Genomic DNA, 11,417 nt, shown 5'->3' with positions numbered 1-11,417 from the left:
ATGAACTGAACATGCAATGGCCTGGATAAAGTTTGAAATTATTGAGTGAAAGAAAATAGATATAAAACCAACCTTTTATTCTGTTTATATAAAGTTTAAAAATTACAAAGTATTACTTTATTGTGTAAGGTTGCAGAGTTATTTGATAAAAGTTTGGGCAAGCAAGAAAATTACTACTCTAAAAGCCAAAATAGTCTAACCTCCATGGGGTAAAATGAGGAAGGGGCACGTGAGAGCTTATATGTACTGCTGGCAGCATTCTACTGATATTTCTTAACCTGTATTTTATATGACTTATGCGGTTGTTCACTTCATAGTAATTTATTGCTTTATTTAGTTTTTTGAGGAGACCAATAACATTGACAAACATCTGTCAAGGTTGAAAGAGCAAATATAAAACATTAGAAATGATATATTGACACATGCATATGATATTATGAAAAACTTTCTCCCAGTCAAATTGAAAACAGTTGAAATTGATAAATTTTGATGAAAATACAAATAAAATTGACTGAATAAGGGGAAAAAAAGTCTGGCTGGTTCTATAAGTTGTTAAAGAATATACTCCGAAGTTAAAATTCTCTCTTACAAAGAAAATACTTGGTCTCCATAGCTTTAGGGCAAGTATACCCCAAATTCGAGAAACAGAATGAAGAGAGAATATTTTCCATTTTTTAATGAGTTTAGCATAACTTTGATATCAAAACAAAGAGAAAAGAAAAAAAATTCCTGTCTAATCTTATTCAAGACTCTCAATGGAAAAATTCTAAATTGCTAGTATTCTGTTAGCAAAGTCAATTCAGCATTGAATAAAAAAGATTATGCATCATTACTGAGTTTATCTCTGGAATGCAGGGTTTCTTTAACAATACAAAATCAGTATAAATAACCACATCAACACATGAAGGGGAAAATCAATAAGATGCATTTGAAAAATAAAATAATGCATAAAAAAGTACTTTCTTAAGGTAATAAAGGACTTTCACCAAGAAAAACAACAGCAGACATCTTACTTAATGATGAAACTTTAAAAGCATTTCCTTCAAGATCAGAATACAAGGAGTCATTATATTGGAGGTACTAGCCAGTGCAGTGACAATTTTTAAAAAAAGAAAGTATACAAATTTATGAGGAAAATAAATATTCTTATTCACAGGGGTGTTATTGTCTGCATAGCCCTGTTGTCTCTCCCCTCCTCCCCAAAGAACATGCAGATACGTTGGTAGAGTTAGTAAGAGCAATAAAGTTCTGGAAACAAAAATCAATTTTATTTCTATACACAGACAAAAATCAAAAGCTATAATTAAAAAAATAACAATTATAGTGGCAACGAAAATACAACAGAAGATTTGCAAAAGTTTTTTATGGAGAAAGTTGAAAATTTATTGGAAGTCATTAATCTAACAATACAGAGTGAATTCTTTGATATAAATTCCCTAAGTTGATTACCCATCCTCAATAAGAATTTTTAATTTATTAAACTGGCTAATTCTAAAATAGACTTGGTAGAACAAGTAAAATAGACTTGGTAGAACAACTCGGTAGCTAATAAAGTTAAGATACTTGTGAGGAGGGACAATTTAATTTACAAGATACCAGGACTTACAAACAATATGGTATTTGGTACAAGGAGAGGTAAATTGTTGTACTGATGAATTGGTTAATTGCACAGAAATCAGTTTGTCGTCATGTGGTGAAGTTGTATATGACCAAACAAGATAGTATATCCATTCTTACTTAGGGAAACTCTTGCACACATGTGTCTGTTGGTGTCCAGGTATGAGGATGTCCGTAGCAGCACTGCTTACAGTATTCACAAGTTGGAAACAACACAAGTGTTTACCAGTAGTAGAATGGATAATTATAGAATATCCATACAATTTTATGACACACAGTGGTAAAATGAATGCATTTTATCTACATCAAGTAACATTAATTTCAGAAACATAGTGAAGAAGCAAATCCAAAAAGTAGATATAGCAATATTCTATCTGTATAAAGTTTAAAAGCAAAAAGGACAGTTATTTAGGGACGGGTAGCTGGTAACATTTTTAAGGAAAAGCACTGGGCATAACTAGCACAAAGTTCTGGGTAACAGTTGCCTCTTGAAAGTGTTTGTTTAGGGTGGAGTAGTGGTCGGAGAGGAGCACAGAGGAAGAATCTAATGTATTGGTGACTTAATGCAGGATAGTGTGTGCATGGGTATTTGTCATTTTCATAATATTCATTTTAAATTTGTATTTCACATTAATGTTATATTTCACAGTAAAGTTTTTTACAGAGAAAAAAAATCCTCAAAATACATAATAGAGGGAAATCACCTAAACATAATACTTTGTAACAAGTGATGGCAAATAATCATGTTACATTCAATATGAACAGAATTGCATTAAATTGTAAAAGGATTCACCCTCCATCATTACAGCTATTTATTCTGTTTTTAAAGCCTTTAGCTAATTCAATAATATAAAAAATTAATTGTCATACATTAAGAGAATAGGCAAATTATTACTAATGTGGCTGTATATTCCAAAACTTCCTTTAAAAATCATACAGTTAATATTTGGCTGCTTACATGATTGGTAATACAGAAATCAAAAGCTTTTCTTCAAGTTGGTAATAGCCAGTTAGCATTTGATACACCAAATAAATTAGAGATACCAAGGGAACATTTCATGCAAAAATGCTCAATAAAGAACAGAAATGGTATGGACCTAACAGAAGCAGAAGATATTAAGAAGAGGTGGCAAGAATACACAGAAGAACTGTACAAAAAAGATCTTCACGACCCAGATAATCACAATGGTGTGATCACTCACCTAGAGCCAAACATCCTGGAATGTGAAGTCAAGTGGGCCTTAGAAAGCATCACTACGAACAAAGCTAGTGGATGTGATGGAATTCCAGTTGAGCTATTTCAAATCCTGAAAGATGATGCTGTGAAAGTGCTGCACTCAATATGCCAGCAAAGTTGGAAAACTCACCAGTGGCCACAGGACTGGAAAAGGTCTGTTTTCTTTCCAATCCCTAAGAAAGGCAATGCCAAAGAATGCTCACACTACTTACTGCACAATTGCACTCATCTCACACACTAGTAAAGTAATGCTCAAAATTCTCCAAGCCAGGCTTCAGCAATACGTGAACAGAGAACTTCCAGATGTTCAAGCTGGTTTTAGAAAAGGCAGAGGAACCAGAGATCAAATTGCCAATATCCACTGGATCATCAAAAAAGCAAGAGAGTTCCAGAAAAACATCTATTTCTGCTTTATTCACTATATCAAAGCCTTCGACTGTGTGACTCACAATCAACTGTGGAAAATTCTTCTGGAGATGGGAATACCAGACCACCTGACCTGCCTCTTGAGAAACCTGTATGCAGGTCAGGAAGCAACAGTTAGAACTAGACATGGAACAACAGACCTGTTCCAAATAGGAAAAGGCTGTATATTGTCACCCTGCTTATTGAACTTATATGCAGAGTACATCATACAAAACGCTGGACTGGAAGAAGCACAAGCTGGAATTAAGATTTCCGGGAGAAATATCAATAATGTCAGATATGCAGATGATACCATCCTTATGGCAGAAAGTGAAGAGGAACTAAAAAGCCTCTTGATGAAAGTGAAAGAGGAGAGTGAAAAAGTTGGCTTAAAGCTCAACATTCAGAAAACTAAGATCATGGCATCTGGTCCCATCACCTCATGGGAAATAGATGGGGAGACAGTGGAAACTGTCAGACTTTATTTTTTTGGGCTCCAAAATCACTGCAGATGGTGATTGCAGCTATGAAATTAAAAGAGGCTTACTCCTTGGAAGGAAAGTTATGACCAACCTAGATAGCATATTCAAAAGCAGAGACATTCCTTTGCCAACAAAGGTCCGTCTGGTCAAGGCTATGGTTTTTCCAGTGGTCATGTATGGTTGTGAGAGTTGGACTGTTAAGAAAGCTAAGTGCTGAAAAATTAATGCTTTTGAACTGTGGTGTTGGAGAAGACTCTTGAGAGTCCCTTGGACTGCAAGGAGATCCAACCAGTCCATCCTAAAGGAGATTAGTCCTGGGTGTTCATTGGAAGGACTTACACTGAAGCTGAAACTCCAATACTTTGGCCACCTCATGAGAAGAGTTGACTCATTGGAAAAGACCCTGATGCTGGGAGGGATTGGGGGCAGGAGGAGAAGGGGACGACAGAGGATGAGATGGTTGGATGGCATCACCGACTCGAAGGGCATGAGTTTGAGTAAACTCTGGGAGTTTGTGATGGACAGGGAGACCTGGAGTGCTGTGATTCATGGGGTCGCAAAGAGTTGGACACGACTGAGCGACTGAACTGAACTGAACTAACACCAAATAAAAGAATTTCCCTACAATAATGACAGTTTATAAAAACCCTTGGAATAAATTTAATAAAGGAACAGGGCTTGTGTAAATACAAACCCTTATTAAATAAAGGGCATAAAGCAATCTTGAATGATTAGCAAAACTTTCTTTTTCCTAAATGGGAATACGTAATATTGAAAATAAATTAATATCTAAATTCAATACATTTCCTTTAGAATCTTATTTATTTATAAATATTATGAGCTATACTTGGCATAACCAATCCTGAAGAAGCTCAAGTTGAATGGTTCTATGAAGTCCTACAAGACCTTCTAGAACTAACACCTAAAAAAGATGTCCTTTTCATTATAGGGGACTGGAATGCAAAAGTAGGAAGTGAAGAGATACCTGGAGTAACAGGCAAATTGACCTTGGAGTACAAAATGAAGCAGGGCAAAGGCTAACGGAGTTTTGCCATAAGAATGCACTGGTCATAGCAAACACCCTCTTCCAACAATACAGGAGAAGACTGTACACATGGAAAGCCCAAGATGGTCAATATCAAAATCAGATTGATTATATTCTTTACAGCCAAAGATGGAAAAGATCTATACAGTCGGGAAAAATAAGACCAGGAGCTGACTGTGGCTCAGATCATGACCTCCTTTTGCAAAATTCAGACTTTAAAGAAAGTAAGGAAAACCACTAGATCATTCTGGTTTGACCTAATTCAAATCCCTTACGATTACACAGTGGAAGTGACAAATAGATTCAAGGGATTAGATCTCAGAGAGTGCCTGAAGAACTATGGGTGGAGGTTTGTGACATTGTACAGGAGGCAGTGATCAAGATCATTCCCAAGAAAAAGAAATGCAAAAAGGCAAAATGGTCTGAGGAGGCCTTACAAATAGCTCAGAAAGGAAGAGAAGCTAAAGGCAAAGGAGAAAAGGAAAGATATACCCATTTTAATGAAGAGTTCCAAAGAATAGCAAGGAGAGATAAGAACGCCTTCCTCAGTGATCAATAAGAAAGAAGAAAACAATAGAATGAGAAACAGTAGAGATTCTTTAGGAAAATTAGAGATACCAAGGGAAATTTCATGCAAAGATGGGCACAATAAAGGACAGGACCTAACAGAAGAGAAAGACACTAAGAAAAGGTGGCAAGAATAAACAGAACTGTACAAAAAAGGTCTTCATGACCCAGATAGCCACGACGGTGTGATCACTCACCTAAAGCCAGACATCCTGGATTGCAAAGGCACGTGGGCCTTAGGAAGCATCACAAGAACAAAGCTAGTGGAGGTGATGGAATTCCAGTTGAGCTTTTTCAAATCCTAAGAGATGATGCTGTGAAAGTGCTGCACTCAGTATGCCAGCAAATTTGGAAAACTCAACAGTGGCCACAGGACTTGGTTTTCATTCCAATCCCGAAGAAAGGCAATGCCAAAGAATGTTCAAACTACTGAACGATTGTACTCATCTTACACGATTGCAAAATAATGCTCAAAATTCTCCAAGCCAGGCTTCAGCAATACATGAACCGTGAACTTCCAGATGTTCAAGCTGGATTTAGAAAAGGCAGAGGAACCAGAGATCAAATTGCCAACATCCACTGGATCATTGCAAAGCAAGAGATTTCCAGAAAAACATCTGCTTTATTGACTACGCCAAAGCCTTTCCCTGTGTAGATATTGACAAACTGGAAAATTCTTAGAGATGGAAATACCAGACCACCTGACCTTCCTCCTGAGAAATCTGTATGCAGGTCAGGAAGCAACAGTTAGAACTGGACATGGAACAGCAGACTGGTTCCAAATAGGGAAAGGAGTACGTCAAGGCTGTATATTGTCACCCTGCTTATTTAACTTACATGCAGTGTACATCATGAGAAATGCTGGTCTGGAAGAAGCACAAGCTGGAATTAAGATTGCCAGGAGAGATACCAGTAACCTCAGATAAGCAGTTGATACTACCCCTATGGCAAAAAGTGAAGAACTAAAGAGCCTCCTGATGAAAGAGGAGAGTGAAAAAGCTGACTTAAAACTCAACATTCAGAAAACTAAGATCATAGCATCCGGTCCCTTCATTTCAGGCAAATAGATGGGAAAACAATGAAAACAGTGACAGACTTTATTTTTGGAGGCTCCAAAATCACTGCAGATGGTGGCTGCAGTCATGAGATCTTGTTCCTTGGAAGAAAAGCTATGACCAACCTAGACAACATATTAAAAAGCAGAGACATGACTTTGCCAACAATAGTCCATCTAGTCAAAGCTATAGTTTTTCCAGTAGCTAGGTATGGATATGAGAGTTGGAGCGTAAAGAAAGCTGAGCGCCGAAGAACTGATTCTTTAGAACTGTGTTGTTGGAGAAGACTCTTGAGAGTCCTTTGGACTGTAAGGAGATCCAACCAGTCAATCCTAAGGAAATCGGTCCTGAATATTCATTGGAAGGACTGATGCTGAAGCTGAAACTCCAATAGTTTGGCTAACTGATGAGAACTGACTCATTGGAAAAGACCCTGATGGTGGGAAAGATTGAAGGCAGGAAGAGAAGGGGATGACAGAGAATGAGATGGCTGGATGGCATCACCGACTCGGTGAACACGAGTTTGAGTAGGTTCTGGGAGTTGTTGACGGACAGGGGAGCCTGGTGTGCTTCAGTTTATGGGGTCACAAGAAGTTGGACATGACTGAACTACTGAACTGAACTAACACTTGGCACATAACATTAGTTTCAGTTATGATAACTCAATATTTTTATATATTACAAGATAATTACTATGTCTAGTTAACATTCATTGCCACACATTGTTACACATTTTTTGTGTGTGATAAGAACTTTTAGTCTCTTAGCAACTTTCAAATACACAATGCAGTATTACTCATTACAGTCATCATGCTGTACATTACATCCCTATGACATTTAATACTGGAAGTTTGTACCTTTTGACCCAGTTTGTCCACCCAACCCATACTCCTCCCCTCTGGCAACCACCAGTCTGTCCTCTGTGTCCATGCACCTGTGTTTTGGGTTTTTGTGTGTGTATGTGTGCTGTGTATTTTTTTTTTTTTAGGGTTCTGCATATAAGAAGACCATGAAGTATTTGTCCTTCTCTCTCTAACTTAATCCTCAAGTAGGTCTCTCCATGTTAACTGTAATGTTGATTTCCTTTTTTAAATAAAATGGCTGAATAATCCATTTTCCTTATCCATTCATCCAATCAATGGACACTTAGTTTATTTCCATGTCTTGGCTGTTGTAAATAATGCTGCAATGAAGATGGGGCTCATATATCTTTTCAAGTTAGTGTTTTCTCTGTCTTTGATAAATACCCAAAATGGATCATATGGTAGTTCTATGTTTAATTTTTTGAGGAACCTTCATAATGTTTTCCATATGGCTGCCCCAGTTTATATTCCCAATGAGTGTAGACGTGTTCCCTTTTTCCCACAACCTTACCAGCTCTTCTTTTATTTTTCTCGTGATAGCCTTTGTAAATAGGTGTGATGTCATATTTCATTGTGGCTTTGATTTGCATTTCCCTGATGATTAGGGATATCTAGCACAGATGTTGGCCATCTGTGTGTCTCCTTTAGTAAAATGTCTATTCAGACCTTTTGCCCGTTTTTAAATTGGATTTTTCAGGGTAGGGGATTCTTGAATGAGTTCTTTATGTTTTGGATATTAGTCCCTTATATATATGATTTGCAAATATTTTCTCTTATTTAATAGGCTGCTTTTTCATTTTGTTGATAGTTTCTTCTGCCATGCAGAAGCTTTTGAATTTGATGTAGTCCCACTTTTTTTTAAAGTAGGTTTTTGTTTATTTTGTTTGCATCTTTTTTAAGAATAGTACAAAATAATTCTAACAACAATGTCTGTAGGAGAGAATAGACATCTGAGACTAGCCAAATTCTTTTGCATATAGTAAAGAAGGACTTGCCTTGATACTTAGCCCCCAAATTTCTATAATTAAACCCACTTAGTACTGGAATGATACTAGGTTAGTAAAAAATATAGCAGATCCAATAAAAAAAGATCAAAGTATATGGATCAGAGAAACTAATTAATGATAAGTGTCATTTCAATTTGGACATAAAGGATGGTTTACTTATGAGGAAATGCTGGCATAATGCACTATCCATCTAGAAGAAAACAGTTTTATTTAGAGCTTATATCATTTTGTAAATACAGTTTTAAAATATAAAAGCAATAAAATATAGAATAAAATTTAGGAAAGTAACTTCATAACCTCTATATGTGGGGAAAAGAAAGAAATGTCAAGATAGACATATTTTACTTCATAAAGATTAATAAGTTGTTCATGTATGGTGAAAAATTTCATTAGGGAATACCTTGGAGGTTTTGCAAGTTCGGTTCCAGACCACTGCAGTGAAGTGAATATTGAAATAAGTCACAAATTTTTTGGTTTCCTGGTGTATATAAAAGTTGTATTTACTCTAGAGTCTGTTAAGTGTGCAATAGCATTGTGTCTAAAGAAAACCAATATGTATACTTTACATAATACTTAATTGCTAAAAAAAATGCTGACCACCATCTGTTGTTCAATCTCTAAGTGGTGGTCAACTCTGTGACCATCATCTGAGCCTTCAGCAAATTATAATTTTGTGCTGGCAGAGAGTTGATGGCTGCTAACTCTTCAGGTTTGTCTTTACTGAAGGCTGGGGTCAAAGTGAGAGTTGCTCAGTTGTGTCCGACTCTTTGTGACCCTGTGGACTATACAGTGCATGGAATTCTTCAGGCCAGAATACTGGAATAGGTAAAATGCCAAAATTGAAGTCAGTCCTCTCAAACTCTCTGCTGCCTTATCAACTGTGTGTTTGTGTGTTACTCAGTCGTATCCTACTCTTTGTGACCACGTGGACTGTAGACCACCAGGCTTCTCCGTCCATGGAATTCTCCAGGCAAGAATACTGGGGTGGATTGCCATTCCTTCTCCAGGGGATCTTCCCAACCCATGGACTGAACCCAGGTCTCCTGCATTGCAGGTGAATTCTTGACCATCTGAGCCACCAGGGAAATCTTATCAACTAAGTTTATGTAAATCCTCTGTTGTCATTTCTACAATCTTCACAGCATCTTTACCAGGAGTAGATCCACCACACGCACACACACACACACACACAACACTCTGCTTATCTATAAGGAGCAACTCTTAAACTGCTAAAGCTTTATCATGAGACTACAGCAATTCAGTCACATCTTAAGGCTCCCTTTCTAATTCTACTTCTCTTGCTATTTCTCAGTTCTGTTCAGTCACTCAGTTATGTCCAACTCTTTGCGACCCCATGGACTGCAGTACATCTGGCTCCCCTGTCCATCACCAACTCCCAGAGCTTACTCAAACTCATGTCCATTGAGTCGGTGATGCCATCCAGCCATCTCATCCTCTGCCTCCCCTTCTCCTTCTGCCTTCAGTATTTCCTAGCATCAGGGTCTTTTCAAATGAGTCAGTTCTTTGCATCAGATGGCCAAAGTATAGGAGTTTTAGCTTCCTCAGGCCTTCCAATGAATACTCAGGACTGATTTCCTTTAGGATGGACTGGTTGGATCTCCTTGCAGTCCAAGGGACTCTCAAGGAGTCTTCTCCAACACCACAGTTCAAAAGAATCAATTCTTCGGTGCTTAGCTTTCTTTATGCTCCAACTCTCACATCCATACATGGCTACTGGAAAAACCATTGCTTTGACTAGATGGACTTTGTCTGCAAAGTAATGTCTCTGCTTTTTAATATGCTGTGTAGGTTTATCATAGCTTTTATTCCAAGGAGCAAGCATCTTTTCATTTCACAGCTGCAGTAACCATCTACAGTGATTTTTGGAGCCCAGGAAAATAAAGTCTCTCACTGTTTCCATTGTTTCCCCCTCTATTTGCCCTGAAGTGATGGGACTGGATGCCATGATCTTAGTTTTCTGAATGTTGAGTTTTAAGCCAGCTTTTTCACTCTCCATTTTCACTTCACCAAGAGGCTCTTTACTTCTTTGTTTTCTGCCATACGGGTGGTATCATCTGCATATCTGAGGATATTGATATTTCTCCCAGAAATCTTGATTCCATCTTGTGCTTCATCCACTTGGGCATTTTGCATGATGTAGTCTGCATATAAGTTAAATAAGAAGGGCAACTATACAGCCTTGACGTACTCCTTTCCTAATTTGAAACCAGTCCATTTTTCCATGTCTAGTTCTAACTGTTGCTTCTTGACCTGCATACAGACTTCTCAGGAGCAGGTAAAGTGGTCTGGTATTCCATCTCTTTAAGAATTTTCCAGGTTGTTGTGATCCACACAGTCAAATGCTTTAGCATAGTCAATGAAGCTTGCTATTTCTACTATATCTGAAATTAATTCCACCACTGAAGTCTTGAATGCCTTAAAGTCATCCATGATGGTTGGAGTCAACTTTTTCCAAATTCCTGTGAACATTGATATTTTGTCCTCTTCCCATGAGTCATGCATGTTCTTAATGGCATCTAGAATGGTGAATCCTTTCCAGGAGGTTTTCAACTGACTTTGCCCAGATACATCAGAGGAATCACTATCTTTGGCAACTATAGCCTTACAGAATGTACTTTTTAAATAATAATACTTGCAAGTCAAAATTACTCCTTGATCCATGGGCTGCAGAATGGATGCTATATTAGGAGGCATGAAAACAGCATTCATCTCACTACATCTCCATCAGAGCTCTTGGGTGACCAGGTTCATTGTCAATGAGCAGTGATATTTTGAAAGAAAGCTTTTTTTCTGGGAAGCAGATCTCAACAATGGGCTTAAAATGTTCAGTAAACAGACATGCTGTCATCCAGGCTTTGTTCCATTTATAGAACACAGGCAGAGTTACTTAGCATAATCCTTAAGACTCCTAGGATTCTTAGAATGGTAAATGAGCAGTGGCTTCAACTTAAAGTCATCAGCTTACAGCTTTTACAAGAGTCAGCCTGTCCTTTACAAGAGAGTCCTTCACTTAGCCCCTTTCCAAGAGAATCAGCCTGTCTTTTGATGCTTGGAAGTGAGGCATTGACTTGCTACAAAAATCTTAGATGGGCTCTCCTTGAAATATAAGGCTATTTTA

The sequence above is a fragment of the Muntiacus reevesi genome, chromosome 8, assembly GCF_963930625.1.
Source record: "Muntiacus reevesi chromosome 8, mMunRee1.1, whole genome shotgun sequence".
Taxonomy (NCBI): Eukaryota; Metazoa; Chordata; class Mammalia; order Artiodactyla; family Cervidae; genus Muntiacus; species Muntiacus reevesi.
The sequence above is the reverse complement of the archived record's forward strand: the minus strand, read 5'-3'. Positions refer to the sequence as shown.